A 14,984-nucleotide genomic window follows, 5' to 3' on the forward strand; every position below is an offset into this window, starting at 1 on the left:
CTGCCAAAAGCATTGTTACACACATCACAACTGGAGATGCAGTGTGTGTAACTGAAGAGCCTTTTGAATATTAATTTGCTGCCTCATATTAGGATATGAAACCTTTTAAATGGTTAGTTGAATACCCCTCATGCCTGCAGTTTCACCACGGAGAGGCCTTTTGTCTTATAATAAATTGTGCCATAATTGCGTGTGTGTGTGTCATAATGTAGGAATGAAAGCGAATGAATCATGAAAACGACGCTGTGTTGCAGTTTGATATGGCAGCCAGGGGAACGAGAGGTGAGCAGGTATACATTAAAACTTTAACAGGAAATATACACACAAAATCAACAACAGGCAAAGCACAAGTCACTGCAAAATTTGTAGTCATCATTAAATGCCCCCTCTGGGACAAACACCAACATGCTTTTAGTAATACTTTTCCTTAAAACACTACAACTGAAACCCTCTTCTGAGGATGTGTTCCTTCCTCGTAGATCCACAGAGATCACACTGTGCCAGCAGCTGGAGGAGAGTACAGCACAGACTCTCACACCCTCTTCACCCTTAGCACTTCACATATCTAAGTATTTTAACAAAAACAGATCTGATCTGTCTTCATTCAATAGATGCAACTTGTAAGTGCGACTTCACCCCCTAGCACTACACCCATCCGTTTGCATTTCATTAGCTGCTGCTGGCTGAAGAAGAGGAAATACATATTGTAGTCAGCAGCCGATTGATCAGCTAAGCTACGCAAAGTTAAGGAAAGGGTTAAGTGGGTGGGTGTCCTCACACATTTGTATCTCAGCAACATACCACTACATAAGAGAAGCCAAAATTAATTATTAATGGATAATTGACCACAGACTTATTCCTTACAACACCACCTTACATCAGAAAATGTTGCTGTTAGGTCTCAATTTCAACTTGTAGTTGCTAATATGTGGTAAAAAAGAGCTAAATAAATAGACCTTTAAATTATAAATGCTATTAGCTGTTCTAATAACAATGAAAAACTCAGCATGTCTTGTTATTTACCACTTTAATCCTGTTTTTTGTGCTTAATATTAGAGCAAAAACATCCCCACTAAAAACCCTCAGTTTGTTATTTAAAAAAAACACCAAGACCTCCTATTAAGTGTTCCTCTGGGTTCTGGTTTCATGTGAGTGTCAAAGATAGAGGTACTGTATGCGAGCCAAAGTCGTACATATGTAGGAGTGAGCGTGTGGAAGAGAAAGAGAGCCAGAGCGAGAATTAATGAAAGCAACACAGATAATGTTATTACGCTTTTCTTTTATTCATCCTCATGTTATATTATTTCTAAACTGTCGACGTCTTGTCAGGGTCTCTGCCTGCTTGATAACTGTGTCCAGTTTTCCCACAGGGCTTTTATTCTGCAATAACATCGCACTCTTATCAAGGAAGTACAGATGCTCACATGCACATCACACACACACAGACACACATTTACTCATACTGCCTCTGCTTACATGCGCATGTTCAGACAAACGGCACTGAAAGCACACACACACACACCACCACTGCATTGCACTTAATACTCCCGATTATGTAGCATCTCCATAGCAACAACTAAAATATGTAAAGTGACAGTTGGAGACAAAGTGTCTGGACACAGAGCTGTCACTCATGTGTTATTTTGTTGCTATACCAGCAAATAAAGGGCAGATGCAGAGTTCAGACTTAATGATAAAAGATTATAAAATGAATCAAATATGCTAATTAAAGGCTTTGTTTCTTTATCTGTTCACACATGAGTTTCTTCCTTTTTTTTTCACTGACACCCGTGTTATCCTAACTCCTAATCATTAAAATCTAGAATATGGAAAACGGAAAACAGTAAGAAGATTGGAGCCAGCACCTTACACCGTGTTCACACCAAAAGCGACTAAAGCTGTAAAATCGCTTTTGTTTCTCATAAGGTATAGCTGCTATAAAAGTTCTGCTCACTTTTGTCGCTCAAAGCGCTCATGACGTGAGAAATTCAAATGTTCGGTTTTTCTCATCCATTTAAAGGAGCTGTATGTTTTTAGTATAGCCTTTGCTTCCACTTTTTGTGGCACACCTTTACTATTGAACAAAGAACAGAAAACACAGCTGTCATTTGGTATCATCAGAACGTGTGCTCGTTTAAATAAACTGCCCAGCGAGGACTTCTCGCATGTCATTTTGATAGGAACTAAAGCACAGTAGGAACCGAAGATTGCAAGTATGTTCCCAGAGAGCCACTCAAGTGATGAACGTCTACATTCTGATTGTTTGTTGATGTTTTACAGCTGAAACACATCATAGCTAATTTTCATAAAGTTAAACTATCTTCAACTTTTTTAGTAGCTCTAGTACAAAGTGAATGTTTTCCGTCAATCTTTCAGATTTAGTCGCTCTTGGTGTGAATGCAGGGTTAGAATAAAGACTCAAAAGAGGGACTGCCTGGTCCAAAAAAAAACCAATGACACACAATGACAAAAAAACTTGCTGGTTGACAGCTACTGGTCCCACACAAGTAGATGTCCAAAGTGTGACCCCACATTGCATATGGCAGCTTTTCCATATCACTTTGTACATATCAGTGTTAAGCTTAACTAATCAGCTACGCTGTAGTGGCTTTACTTTTACATTAAAATAACTAATAATAATAATATTAATAAAAATAATAATGTTGTTCCAAGTTCTGTACATGTTTTCTGGTGACTCATACTAAGTACATGCCCAATATGCTTGACCCTTGTATTTGTGCTAATTTTAAGAGGGATCCTCCATCACAATTAGTCTGAATAATATGCAACATATGGTAATACATACAGGGGTCAAAATGATGCACTTGCAGTCAGCTTTTGAAGTGTGTAAATGAATGCACTGTCTGAGCTTTCTCTCAGTTCATGAACATATATCCAATAATTTAAATGGATTGGTGCTCTTAAATGTTGAGTAGAGGCTGAGTGTTTCATTGGAATGTCGTTATATAAACTTGACCTCAGGGGTCAACAGAGTGAGTGTGTTTGTGTGTGATTTTATCAAAGAACACTGTGATATGTGTGTTTTAATGTGTCTGTGTGCGGTTTGTTCAGTATTACATGTATTTGATGTTGGATGTAAACATTTTACAGAGGTGGAAGTCTGCGCGCCTTGTGTACACTTTCCCCTTTCATGTACTGTGTATGCGAGTGTGTGTGAATGTGTGTGTAATTTGTTGCTTTCATGCTGATTTCTGCTTTCCTCCACTGGTCTCCTCTCAGCAGTGGACTAACCACAGCAGCACAGAGCTGTCAGTCAACACAACAGCTACACACACACACACACATATGCATGACACATGGACACACAGCTTCAGTACAGTAACACTACAACTTGTGTGTGTACACACATCAACTTAGTCACGCAGTGAGAGGCAAGCATACAGAACAACACACACACAGACACATGTGCGTATGCAGCCAAAATCCATGGAGCACAGAGATTTCTGAAGATTATTGACTGCTGCCATGGTACGTTTGGAGACTACAATGAAAAACATGCTCAGGAGCAGCTTGGTTTGGAGAGTGTCAGGGCTTAGCGAAAAAGAGGACACAGGCGCAGAATGCGGTGCAGTGCTCTGAGCAGAGTCTTTATTAAAAAAAGGCCAGGAGGGCAAACAGTCCCAAGACCAAACACAAAATCACACTTGACGTGGAAAAATGCAAAAACAAAACTTGATCACTAACGAGAGTCCAGAACAAGGCAAGGCAAAGTTACCAGGAGATCGCGAGGTCAAGGCTGGTAATGTGCACCCACATTACCCAAGGTGACGAGACAAACTGGCACCGAGTGCAGGGAGGACGCAGACTAAGTACAAAGGGAGCAGGGTAGACAACTAGACACAGGTGTGACACATGAGGGAGGATCAGGTAATCACCAGGAGGAGGAGGGAGAACACAAGGAGGGGGAAGTCAAGACACCTGAAACGAGAGGAGAGTCAGTGATACAGAACTTAACAGGAAATACCAAAATAAAACAGGAAGTAACACAAACCAACTTCAACACAAAAGCCCTGGCTCAAACCTGGAACCCTGACAGTACCCCCCCCCTCAACGTGCGCCTCCAGGTGCACTTCCGGGCTTGTCCGGGTGGCGGCGGTGGAAGTCGCGGACGAGGGAGGGATCCAGAATGCGGGAGGTGGGGACCCACGACCTCTCCTCAGGGCCATAGCCCTGCCAGTCCACCAGGTACTGGAGACCTCTGCCCCGTCGTCTCACATCCAGTAGGTGCCGGACGGTGTAGGCTGGCTGACCGTCGACCAATCTTGGAGGTGGAGGAGGTGTGGCAGGAGGCTGAAGAGGGCTGGAGAGTTGGGGCTTGAGCTGAGACACATGGAACACAGGGTGGATTCTCATGGTGCGTGGTAACTGGAGTTTGACAGACACGGGGTTGATTATCTTGATTATTTCAAAGGGGCCAATGAACTTGGGGGAAAGTTTCCGGGCCTCAGTGCGGAGCTTGATGTGGGCAGTGGAGAGGTAGACTGACTGTCCAACGGTGTAGGCAGGGGTCTTGGAGCGGTGACGGTCAGCCAGCCTCTTGTTCTGGGCAGACGAGCGGAGCAGGGCAGCTCGGGCCTCCCTCCAGATACGCCTGCAGCGCTGGTAGTGGTGTTGAACGGAGGGGACGGAGATGTCTGTTTCCTCCTCTGGGAAGAGGGGGGGCTGGTATCCCAGGGAGCACTCAAAGGGGGAGAGACCAGAGGCAGAGGAGGTGAGAGAATTGTGTGCGTACTCTACCCAAGGGAGGTCCAAGCTCCAGGTGGCTTGATGGCGGGCACAGATGCAGCGGAGGGCGGCTTCCAGGTCCTGGTTTGTCCTCTCCGTCTGGCCGTTGGACTGGGGGTGGAACCCTGAGGAGAGGCTAGCAGAAGGACCAAACGCAGCACAGAAGGACCGCCAGACCTGAGAAATAAACTGGGGCCCGCGGTCAGAAACAATGTCATTTGGGATGCCATGGAGGCGGAACACATGCTTGACTAGTAGCTGGGCAGTCTCTGAGGCGGTGGGTAACTTAGATAGGGCGATGAAATGTGCTGACTTAGAAAACCGGTCTACAATGGTTAGGATGGTGGTTCTGCCCTTAGAGGGGGGAAGTCCAGTGACAAAATCTAATGCTATATGGGACCATGGCCGGCCTGGCACCGGAAGGAGGTGTAGTTCTCCAGCTGGGGGTTGGTTGCTCACCTTAGCCAGAGCACAGGTTGAGCAGGCTGCCACAAACTCACGGACGTCCTTGGCCAGGCCGGGCCACCAGAAGCGGCGGCGGAGGAAGGACTCGGTCCGGCGGGCCCCGGGGTGGCAGGTCAGGCGGGAGGCGTGAGCCCATTGCAGAACCTTAGAGCGGGTGCTGCTGGGGACAAAAAGTCTGTTAGGGGGGCCCCCACCTGGATCAGGTTCCCTTGCTTGGGCCTCCCGGATCTCCCTGGTGACGTTCCAGGAAAGTGCACCCAGGACGCAGGAGGGGGGCACGATGGTCTCTGGTTCCTGGGGGGCCTCAGGTGGCTCGTACATGCGAGAGAGGGCGTCAGGTTTGGTGTTCTTAGAGCCAGGGCGGTAGGAAATAACAAACTGAAATCTATCAAAAAACAAAGCCCACCACGCCTGCCTGGAATTTAGCCGCTTCGCGGTCCGGATGTAGAACAGATTCTTATGGTCCGTCCAGACCACGAAGGGCTGCTCGGCCCCCTCCAACCAGTGGGGGGGGGGGCCGCCACCGTGCTGTAGCCCCTGATGAACCTCCGGAGGAAGTTGGCAAAGCCAAGGAATTTTTGTAGTTGCTTCCGGCTGGACGGGGTCGGCCACTCCAGCACGGTTTTGACCTTCCCCGGGTCGGGTCTCACCTCTCCTTCCGCCACAACAAAACCTAAAAAAGAAACAGAAGGAGAGTGAAACTCACATTTACCAGCCTTGACAAACAAGCGGTTCTCTAGCAACCGCTGGAGCACTAGCCGAACATGCCGCCTGTGTTCAGCCAGGCTCTGTGAAAATACCAAAATATCATCTAGATATACAAAAACAAAGCGATACAAAAGGTCTCGGAGTACATCATTTATCAAGTTTTGGAAGACTGCGGGGGCATTAGTGAGGCCAAAGGGCATCACCACGTATTCAAAATGCCCCAGATGTGTGTTAAAAGCAGTCTTCCACTCATATCCCTCCTTGATGCGCACCAGGTGGTAAGCGTTGCGCAGGTCCAACTTCGTAAAGAAGCGGGCCTGCTGGAGGGACTCAAAGGCGGAGTTCATGAGTGGTAGAGAATAAGAGTTGCGGGTAGTGATGCGGTTAAGTTCCCTGTAATCAATGCAGGGCCTGAGGGTTCCGTCCTTCTTACCCACAAAGAAAAAACCCGCCCCCACCAGTGATGAAGAAGGACGGATGATGCCGGCTGCCAAAGAGTCAGAAATATACTGCTCCATTGACTCCCGCTCCGGCCTGGCCAGGCTATACAGCCGGGCTTTGGGCAACGGGGCCCCTGGCAGGAGGTCGATCGAGCAGTCATAGGGCCGATGAGGTGGGAGGGAGAGGGCCCGATCTTTACTAAAAACTGCTGCCAGGTCATGATACTCGGGAGGGACGAGAGACAGATCAGGAGAGGGCGGCGTCTCCGCTGGGCCAGAAGGGTTCGCGGTCGGGTGCTGAGCTGAGCGCAGGCAGGTGGCATGGCAGTGATCACTCCAGCCGGTGAGGTGGCTGGAGGGCCAATCAATTACCGGGTTGTGCAAAACTAGCCAAGGGTGACCAAGAACTACGGGGTTCTGGGGGGAAGAAAAAACATAAAATCGAATGTGCTCGTGGTGATTTCCAGAAACAATAAGGTGCACGGGGTCAGAAATAAACTTAACAGTGGAAACTAGGCGACCGTTAAGGGAGGTAACAGATATGGGGGAAACTAAAGGCTCCAGGCGAACCCCCACCTGCCTGGCCAGCTCAAGATCAATTAAATTCTGCTCAGAACCAGAGTCAACAAGGGCAAGAACGGAGGTGGATCCCCCCTTGAACATAAGTGTGGAACTTAGGAGACATGATTTAGAATTTTTGGGCTGCTTACTCCCGCTCATCAGACTGCCCACCGTTACTGATGAGCGGGGGCGTTTTGAGCAGTCTGCGACCACGTGACCCCCCTGACCGCAGTAGAAACACTCACCTGACTGTCTCCGTCGCTCCCGCTCGGCCGGGGATAGCCGGCTGCGACCCAGCTGCATGGGCTCCTCCCCCCGTGAAGCAGCTGGCACGTCACCTGTGGAAGTAGGAGAGGGACGGGTTAGTGAGGTGGGGTGTCTCGCCACGCTTTTACAGCAGCGGGAGCAGGGTGATGGTTCCGATCTCGTGCGGTCACGTAGTCTATTGTCAATTCGGGTTACAAGATTAATCAGTTCATCGAGAGTCTCAGGTAATTCTACCGAGATAATTCTGTCATTTAGCTTCTCACTCAAACCGTTAAGGAAGGCTCCGATCAGAGCCGACTGGTTCCAGCCGCTGTCAGCGGCCAAGGATCGAAACTCGATCGCGTAATCGAGGGCGCTCCTTCCTCCTTGATGAATCCTAAACAGAGCCCGGGTTGCCTCCCTACCCGGGCGGGCACGTTGGAAGGCCTGAGAGAGGGCCCTGGTGAAATCAGCGTAGGTGGCACAGGCAGTGGTGCGGCGGTTCCACTCCGTGGTGGCCCACTCCTCGGCTTGTCCAGAGAGGCAGGAGATGAGGAAGGAGATCTTGACCTCATCCGTGGCGAAGGCGGAGGGATGACGCCCAAACAGGAGGTTGCACTGAGTGAGGAAGGGTCGGCAGTCACCGGAGTCGCCCGAGAAGCGAGCAGGCGTGGGCACCGGGATCTGGAACGGCGAGGCGGGCGAGGAAGCCAGAGCCGGCGGGGCTGCCTCGGCGTGGTCAGTGGGAGGGGCAGCAGGAGCGAGGGTGGAAAGGAGCAGCTGGAACTGCTGGCTGAGGCGGTCGAGCTGGCCTCCCAGGTCAGCGCCTTGGCGCTGGGAGCTGCCCGAGACCTCCACGAGGGACTGGTGGAGGCGGTCCAGCTGTTCCTCCTGCTGCGCCAGTCTTCGGCCCTGACTGGCCAGCGCCGAGCGTACTGCCTCCGCATCTGCTGCGTCCATGGTGGCCAGTTTGTACTGTCAGGGCTTAGCGAAAAAGAGGACACAGGCGCAGAATGCGGTGCAGTGCTCTGAGCAGAGTCTTTATTAAAAAAAGGCCAGGAGGGCAAACAGTCCCAAGACCAAACACAAAATCACACTTGACGTGGAAAAACGCAAAAACAAAAATTGATCACTAACGAGAGTCCAGAACAAGGCAAGGCAAAGTTACCAGGAGATCGCGAGGTCAAGGCTGGTAATGTGCACCCACATTACCCAAGGTGACGAGACAAACTGGCACCGAGTGCAGGGAGGACGCAGACTAAGTACAAAGGGAGCAGGGTAGACAACTAGACACAGGTGTGACACATGAGGGAGGATCAGGTAATCACCAGGAGGAGGAGGGAGAACACAAGGAGGGGGAAGTCAAGACACCTGAAACGAGAGGAGAGTCAGTGATACAGAACTTAACAGGAAATACCAAAATAAAACAGGAAGTAACACAAACCAACTTCAACACAAAAGCCCTGGCTCAAACCTGGAACCCTGACAGAGAGTTGACTGCTAACAACATGCGAAATATGTCAGAGCTGTGAACACTTTAATTTCATTTCTTTGTCAAAACCGTTTCACCTGCAAATCCATAGAATTTTATAGGCTAAAACTGGGAAAATATCTTCTTAAATTTGCTGATGTTTTGGCTCATATTTACTGTACCTTCAATAGCTATCTGCCCTCTCTCCAATATAACTTTGAGAACCTGATGGCACTCAGCTTATGTCCTCAAGAACCTCAGGAAAAAAGAAATGAGAGAAATGTCTCTTTCCACGATAAATGAAGACATTCCACAGAAGTCATGGGTTTGACAGAGGGACTAATACTGTATCTACCAGGAGAAAAGGCAGAATCTCCACAATACGAGCTTAATCAATAGATGAATAAATAACATGAGTATTTGAGTATTCTGACCCTTTTACTTTGGAAAGGTTGGATTCAGATAAATGGAAACTGAAATGACACTAGGTGGTTCAGGGATAAGGACAAGTGTAGAAAACAAAGACATCACTACAGGCTGTTCACTGAACATGGACAATGAATCGCAGGCGAGGCTGACCTTGTACACAGTTGTATTTTTTCAAGCGGGAACTACTGTCTGCATGTGAAGTGAGCGTTTTGTGACACTGTGTTTAGAAGCATTGCATGGATTGTGGTGCATTTTGAGTAAACTATGAATAGCAGAAGTCCATCATGGGAAAAAAAACAAAAAAAAACACTACAATAAGTACTCCAGAATTGCATTCGCCTGTTTAAATGTTCATGGATTTATAGAAGGTAACAATGAGAAACAGCCCAGGTGTAATTAATGCCTTCAATGGCGGTTTAAGCTGCATCTGTTTCAGGTGCTGTCACACTGTCAACACTTTTCCTGACATGGCATGTCAACATGTCTGTTCTGAAAAAGGCCTAGAATTAGAAAATGCTTGTAATTGCTTCATAATTGCATGCATACGACATAAAGCAAGGTTTTAAAATAATAATTTTTTTTGTCAGTGTAGTTAGTTTGAAAACATTGAATGGACAATTGTGGATGTCAACAGATGTCCATCTGTCTATCTAAAAAAAATACTATGTTTAACACTGCTTTGTCTCTAAATGGTTAAAAAACCTTCTGTTAGCAGTGATGCCAGCATTTGTAGTGACTACCAACAAGTCTAACATGGTTCCCTGTGTGTGGTCTGCACACACCATCTGACTCAATCAGTTGTTAGTGTTTAGCAGCATCAGAAAGGAAATAGAAAGCAGTCACACTGGATATATCACTGGACCTCCCCTGTATCGTTGTAGCTGCCACTGCTAATTAGCTAATGCTAGCTACTGACAGCCAACCCAGTGACATCACCATGTCCACTAGGACAATATGGACCGATAGATACATATAGAGCAATCACTGATGGTCTAAACCTTGTTATTATTCTCTATATCCCCCCAACAAATGGACCCCCCCCACATTTACTGAGTAGGAAACTCCACCTAACGCTGTCTCGATTGCTCATGAAAAAGTCTGTTACTATAGTAACGGACCTAACAAAGCCAGTGGCTTTCTTAAAGCGAGCATAAGAGACCGCAAAGAGAACCGTCAGTGCTGGTCGAAGTTGGAGGAGGTATCATCAGTGCCATCCCACAAACTCCAACTCATGCTAAAGCCTTACTGTTTTGTCACGTGGCCCCAGGTGACGTTAGGTTGATGTTAAATCAACTTAGAAAAGTTGGGAGTTGGGTTTACATCCTGGTACAAAGAAGCATTCTGGTCTCAAATGATAGGTTCCCTTCTAGTGTCAATTGTGCGGGGGTGAATTTTCTTACAACTCACTCTTTTTAATTATATTCGCACTTAAAATTACGCATAATTTGTGTGTGTTCTGTTCGGTTCTGGACATGTGCATCAAGTATTACTGGGAGGCGTTTTTACCACAGCATATAGACGAGTGTTGGCGACTCTCTCTCACTACATTTGGCGGCTTTCCAAACCTTTTTTTTTAATCAAAAGCTACTAGTGACTCTCTCTAGTGACTTTTGGAGACTGACGTGAAATCATTCTGCAGTTAGGCTACTCTCCTCGACAAGCAGCGACCGCGAGCTCCTCCCCCGCATCAACGCATTCACAGCCGGTCACTCTCCCTGTAGCTTCACGCAGCAGGTTCAGCTGCAGGCGGAGCAGAGAGACCCACAGCACTCTGCGTCCAATCTGCCGAAGGTCCCGTCATGGTTTACAGAGCGGGATGTAAACAGCATATTTCAATCACAAAGATAAAATAAAAACACGGACATCAGTACCGTTAGCAAAACCTAGTGTAGTCATAGAGTTCAGTCTATCCAACTAGCATGTAATGAGCAACGGTGGACAAAGCAACACACGTTCTCTGTCCGACGGTGTGTGTCTGTGTGTGTTTTTGTCTGTGCATGTGTCTGTGTGTGTGTGTCTGTGTGTGTACACACATCGGGCCTCTGTGCACAGACAGGAGCGCAGACAGAAATGACATGCTGCCGTGCAAATGTGATAAATAACATGAGCTGTTTAGTTTGTTTAATAAAAGAACAAGGTGTAGACCTGTTCTATAGGTTTTCTTAAATGGCTTCTGTTAGGATCTGGTGCTATATAGAAATTACTTGACCTGATATAATGATGGGGAAACGGTGAACTAATTCTTAAATATGTTGAATGTTGGATAAACAGACTATGTATTTTATGCTCATCTGGTATTTCCAGAGTGTTTAAAGTAGAAAAAACCTCAACATTGTGAACAACCGAACCGTGACCTCAGAACCGTGATACGACCTGAACTGTGGATTTAGTGAACCGTTCCACCCCTAATAATTATGGGCTTTGCCGCTTTGAGTGACAGACGGTTGCCGTATCACAGCGCGACTTTCCTGCTTCCACGATCGCCCGCCCCTCTAAACTTCGCTCATGCTCCCCCTCTTTGTCCATATTTAGAGTTTTGGTGGACGTGGCGCTGCCAACATGGCGGTGGTCAGAGCATCCCGGAGCCTCTCACCGAGCCTCTTAACGGCTCTTCAGAAACAAACGGGTGACGTCACGGAAGCTCTGTCCATAGTTTGTACTGTCAATGGTATTCACACTAACCATTACAAAAACCCTCCTTAAATGCTGTGACACAAATCACACAAATTTAACAGCTTTAACAGCAACTGTCACCAGCAGACAGACCTTCTGCTTTCCTCCTTACTTACTTACTATTCTCATGAAAACATAAAGGAGCATGCACCCTTGACTATACTTTTACCATTGAGCTTTCAAATTTCCATCCAGTTCTCCTGCCCTCCATCATAAGTCTAAGACAATATAATTTCTACTTTTACCAGTACACAGATAAAGGACTGGGAGCATATGTCGACCTGATAATGTTCTCGCAGGAATTCAGCTGACAATGCACAGTGCTGTATAATTGCCTGAGCTGCGAGAAAGATATGGGGGGTATTCTTGAATTACGGCAATCCATTAATTTTTTTCCTTTTCTTTTTTTTTGGTTCAGAACCTAATTTAACTGAAGAGAGAAAAAAGAGCCATGCAAAGGAGCAGAGGAGCAAAAGCACACATTTAACTGTCACAAGTTCAATATTGTGTACCTGACGAGATTAACTTCTCCGTGTGTGCACTTGTAAGTAATTTCATAGTCACACTCTCAAGTTTAAAACTCCTAAAGACTGTAAACTTCAAAGACGTCAGATGACTTTTCACTCCAGGAGAATTCGGGTATTTTTCTGGTATTTGTTCAGTTGCATATTTAACCTTCTCTCCTGCTGCTCTTCTTCTTCTCTGCGTCGCACCAAATCAGATGGAGAACAGCAAACAACTCAGCATTCCATTCGCTTAACGTGTGATCTTGGTGGCCCACTTCCATATTAATAAAAATATTATGCTAATTAATGTTTTGAGCCAGTTAATTAAAAATAAGTGCGCTAATAAGTGTTTATTTACACTGCTCAACTGAATCTAAACAGGAGCCTCGGAGCATGCTTGCAGGTTAGGAATATTCCATCCTCATTATGGAGGAAAATCGGGCAAACTTTGGCCTCACGGGTCAGTCGCAGCATGAAAGATGAAGCATTTTTTCATGTTTAGGCTATAAATCTGCAAATTACTAGTCACTAGATATCACATACATATCTGTATTACCAGGCTGCATGCTACTGTATATGCTTTCAGCAAACCATTGGTGGTCTAAGTCAATTAGGATCATGAGATGAGGTCCTGAGGGTGTGTTTTATGCACATACATTCCTTATACCTTCAGTTATCCATCCATCCATTTATTATCTGAACCAGCTTCGTCCTGCAGTGCAGGGTCATGGGGGGCTGGAGCCTATCCCAGGCGGGGTACACCCTGGACAGGTCACCAGTCCACAACAGGGCAACATACAATGTATGGGCAGTTCAGTTAATAATATTCGGCATAATTTTAACATTTCTTTGTGAGAATATTTGCCAAAGTTTCTAATTTTTGTCTATTTATTTAAATGAGCAGAGAGAACAACGGAAAACAAATGTGCACAATCTCCACAAAAAATAATGATTGCAGAAACACATGAAATGTTTACGTGCCTTTCTCTGCTGTGTGTGAATCTGCGAAGCAGCTAACAGTGGTATTAATGGCTATACCGAGCACCCCTGGAAAAAAAACCCAAAGGCCACACAGGGAGGAATAAAAAGCCTTCAGAGAACAATCATTATGAATACAGCAGTGTGTGCCAATCCTCTGTCAGTTCAGTTTCCTGCATTATTCATGCTGACAGCAAAACAAATATTAACATATCAAATATTAACATAAATTCCCATGAGACATTCCTACCACTCCAGAACTAAAAAGGGCAATTTAACGCCACATTTGAAACTCAAGTTAAAGGAATGTATTCATGTGAGTGCGGTACAGGGGTTCAATAGTAAAACAGCAGAGGGATGATACAACAAAGCATTGTTCAGCAAATTTGCAGAAAGACGTCACTATAATTCAATTCAAGCTTTCTGGGACTTTCTAGTCATTTCTAACACCAAAGACTTGAGTCCTATCAGGGCTATCTTATAACACTGCAATCATTAAAGATCCCATGTAGGGGTTAAAGCTGAAGAAAAGTTCCAATTACTTATTTTTAATTTGTAATGAGATTGATTACTGGTGTAACACATCACATAAAAATCACATAAGGATGTTAAGTGAGTGGTGAGATCAAACCTGTGCATCCCTTTTGTGTAATTTCCACCCACGGTGGTATCAACTAACCAAAGCACAGGTCAAGTCTCTTGGCTCTTGTTATATTCTGATACAATCACTAATTAAGCACGCCACAATGCAAAACAAGCTGTTCTGTAGTACAAAAACAATCTGCGATGGGTAGCAGTACGTGCCGTCTTTCCTTTCATACTGTCTCCGGCTCTACAGGGATTATTTTTCTTTGTCTGCTGGTCTTTTTGTTTCTTCAGGAGACAAAAGGACAAAAAAAGGAGGAGATGACCTTTTGTACCTTATTATTCAAAACAGACAAGGATTCCTACCACACTCAGAGAGGAATTTAGTCAGTCTACTGCTACATTTATCATGTGAACACTTCACAGTATTGATCCACAGCTGACCTGACATCACAGCAAAGTATAAGTATTCTCCTCCTTAGTCTTTGTGCTTCATCACACTGATATCCAAATGAAACAGTTGCTAAACAGAATCTAGTGAGCTTAAAGAGCCTGCCCTTTTGAATAGGAAGCTCCTGGACATGCAGGTAGAGACCCCACTGGTCACCTGGATCACTAACTATCTTACAGGTCGACCACAATTTGTGAGGCTGAGGAACACCGTCTCGGACACAATAGTGAGCAGCACGGGGGCACCCCAGGGCACGGTACTGTCTCCATTCCTGTTCACACTCTATACATCGGACTTCAGACACTGCTCACAGTCCTGCCACCTGCAGAAGTTCTCGGATCACTCTGCCATTGTGGGCTGTACCAGCAGAGGTCGGGAGGCGGAGTATATGAGTGTGGTGGACAGCTTTGTGGAGTGGTGCGGACAGAACCACCTGCAGCTGAATGTCACAAAGACAAGAGAGCTGGTGGTGGACTTCAGGAAGCACCAGACACTCCCTAACCCGGTCAGCATCAAGGGTACCAACGTGGACATTGTGGACAGCTACAAATACCTGGGTGTCCACATTGACCACAAACTGGACTGGTCCAGTGCAGAGGCAAATGCAGAGGCAATATACAGGAAGGGACAGAGTCGCCTGTATCTACTGAGGAGACTCAGGTCCTTTAATGTCTGCCAGACCATGCTGCAGATGTTTTACCACTCGGTGGTCTCCAGCGTCATCT

This window comes from Parambassis ranga, chromosome 2 (assembly GCF_900634625.1).
Source record: "Parambassis ranga chromosome 2, fParRan2.1, whole genome shotgun sequence".
Taxonomy (NCBI): Eukaryota; Metazoa; Chordata; class Actinopteri; family Ambassidae; genus Parambassis; species Parambassis ranga.